The sequence below is a fragment of the Poecilia latipinna genome, unplaced genomic scaffold (assembly GCF_001443285.1).
Source record: "Poecilia latipinna isolate Pla-1442-1.1 unplaced genomic scaffold, P_latipinna-1.0 Scaffold2385, whole genome shotgun sequence".
NCBI lineage: Eukaryota > Metazoa > Chordata > Actinopteri > Cyprinodontiformes > Poeciliidae > Poecilia > Poecilia latipinna.
The window spans coordinates 19508-22085 of NW_015115001.1; the positions used below are offsets into that span (position 1 = coordinate 19508).

Here is a 2578-nt window from a genome sequence, read left to right on the forward strand (position 1 = left end):
CAGAGGGAACGGGGGAAACAGAAGGAATGGAGGGAACAGGGGTACAGGTGGAACAGAGGGAATGGGGGAACAGAGGGAATGGAGGGAACAAGGGGAACGGGTGGAACAGAGGGAACGGGGGAAATGGGGAGAACCTGCTCTACACCATCAGTGCTCCAGACTGATAAACAGGACATTAATGCTGAGTGAGCAGATTGGTGAATTCATGAACGTTGTCCCAGTTGAATCGGAGAGGCGGATTATTAATCTGTTCCTGATGGTTTTCCTGAGTTACAGTCAGATTATTCTGTCAGGCCGGAGCAACTAAAGCAATAAAAACAGGAAGCTGCCTTCTCGCTGCGCCTTCACACCACAGTAAGGCTAAGAGTTGGATGAGGCCCTAAAACAAAGTCAGACACGTTTCTGTTATCCACCTCTCTCTCTCCAAATTAAAAGCATCATGAATAAACATGTGAATAAATGAATGAATGTTTGTGTCTTCATGCATAAGCAAGCAGAGCGCAGCGTGGCCATGTGAGGTTAAGGTTTCCCTGCAGGCCTGCTCATAAATATGCAGATTGCTGTCATATTCACACATCATAAGTCATAAAGTCAGAACCAGATCTGCTGACGAAAAGCTGAAGATCCACTGGAAAGATCCATCAATAAGGACTGATTCACCATTCTAGATCTAGATCTATGAGGAGAGATTTTGATTTAGTTTGTGGAGCCGTTTGCAAAGTTACAGTGAGAAATGATCAGCAACAATTTGAGTTATTTAGTTAATCTATAAGAGAAAAACTGAGGTTCATGTTTTCACCATGTTCATTCATTCATTCATAACAGTCAGTTTTCAAACTAAATATTTAGCTTGTTAATTACATGTTTGATTTGAAACTGACAGTGTAAAGTCATTGTAAATAACTAATTATTGCTGTTAATTTTTGACAGTAAATTTAAATCTGCTAACAGGAAACATTTTCCAAACTAAGTGTTTGGTGGAAACCCAGCGGGTTTAACCGAGTCCGGCTCTGTCAGAACCAAACGACTTTCTGCTAAAACGAACCATAAGAAACTCAGTTTATGTTCTGAGACTGAAAACGAAGAAATGATCAAACATCAACAGAAGAAAGCGCAGCGTCCTGCTGAGCTGATCTCTGAGGAAGACCCAGCCAGGTGAACCCTGCTGGCTTCTGTCAGAGGTCAGAGGTCAGCCTGGGCTCTCTGGATGCTCCAGGCAGAACCAGGGCAGGTTCTGGAAGCATGGTGGCTCCTCTGCTCTCTGAGCAGTAACTTATTAAATCCTCACCTGACTGAGCTGCTGATGTAATGAAGCTGGGGTTCATTTTACCTGTCAGGTGTTCAGAGAGGGAGCAGCAGCTCTGACAGCGCCGCCCTGCAGGTCAGAAAGTCCAACACAACTTCCAGACCAAGTGCTCTCTGCTCCTCTCCTTCATGGACGGTTGGTGGCTAAAATCCATTCATGGAACTTTTATAATATTTTATTTTTCCTATTTGTTTAAACTGTCTATGTCTTCACAGAAAAAAACATCCTCCATTTAGCAAAACACGATCACTAAGTGATCATTAAGACACATTAATAATAATTAGTGTTTCATAAACCTGCAGATTTGGTTCATGTGTCACAATAAAAACGTTTTTCTTCTTCTTGTCCTGTTTTCGTGCGTCTGACCCAAAAAGGCATCGGCTGTCCTTCGTCTCACTGGAGAATATTCACATTACCAACCTGAGGAGACGAATGAACCGTGACTGCCGAGTCTCATTTGTCTCACATGACGGAGACGGGGAGGACAAGGACGGGGACGGGAGCGAACTGTTCCCTTTAATCCAGGAGCTGCAGAGGAGGAAATACTAATTACCTGAACTCTGCCAGCTGTGACCTCGCCTCGCCTTGGAAGCTGCATGAATGCAGAGCTGCACTTAATGAGAAATCCTACTGATTGGCTATTTTTAAGGTATTCGCTGACCGGCTGGTCTGAGGAGAAACAACATTTATTTTCTGTGCTGCTGGTTTGGCTTCCAGCCTCTAATTGACACCAGGATGCCAGGTGAACGTAATTAGCTGCAATTAGCCACCAGGATGAGGGATTACTGACAGCATGTGGCAACCTGAGGACAGAAAAGAAACAACCACAGAGCTAATGAACTGATGGTGATTTTTCAATTAGAAACCAAGGAGAAATTGTGCCTAAAAATGGCCGTTTTACTTTATATGAATGCAATAATTTATCATTTACACTGTGACTTTCTGATTGCTAGTTTTAGCTCATACCATTTTTTTAGGTATGTTTCAGCCAGTTGCTGATCTTCCAACATTAAAGAAATTAAAGAGTTTATTTATCTGGAAAAAGCCACACTGAGCCTCACCTACTTTAAAAATGTAACTATGTTTTGTTTTTATTAAACTTTTCATGCAACAATTAACATATTTCACTTCCTCTTTCCTAACAGCTAATCAGCCCAAACACTAATCCAGCAGATTCTCTGCGTCCAGACGATAACCCAGCAAGAAAAATAAACCTCAGAAAGATCACATGACCTCTGACCTCTGACCCGACCCTTCGGTTCCTCAGTGGAC

The 2578-nt window shown here is 42.7% G+C and overlaps 1 long non-coding RNA gene across 1 annotated transcript in view; it reads right to left on the reverse strand.

Annotated features, from left to right (window-relative positions):
* LOC106937592 (uncharacterized) overlaps positions 1-2253 on the reverse strand; it is a 7305-nt gene extending 5052 nt beyond the window's left edge. The window contains exon 1 of the long non-coding RNA XR_001422424.1: positions 1860-2253. This is a non-coding gene — a long non-coding RNA (uncharacterized LOC106937592). The remainder of the gene's footprint in view (positions 1-1859) is intronic.
* Between the last annotated feature and the right edge of the window lie 325 nt (positions 2254-2578).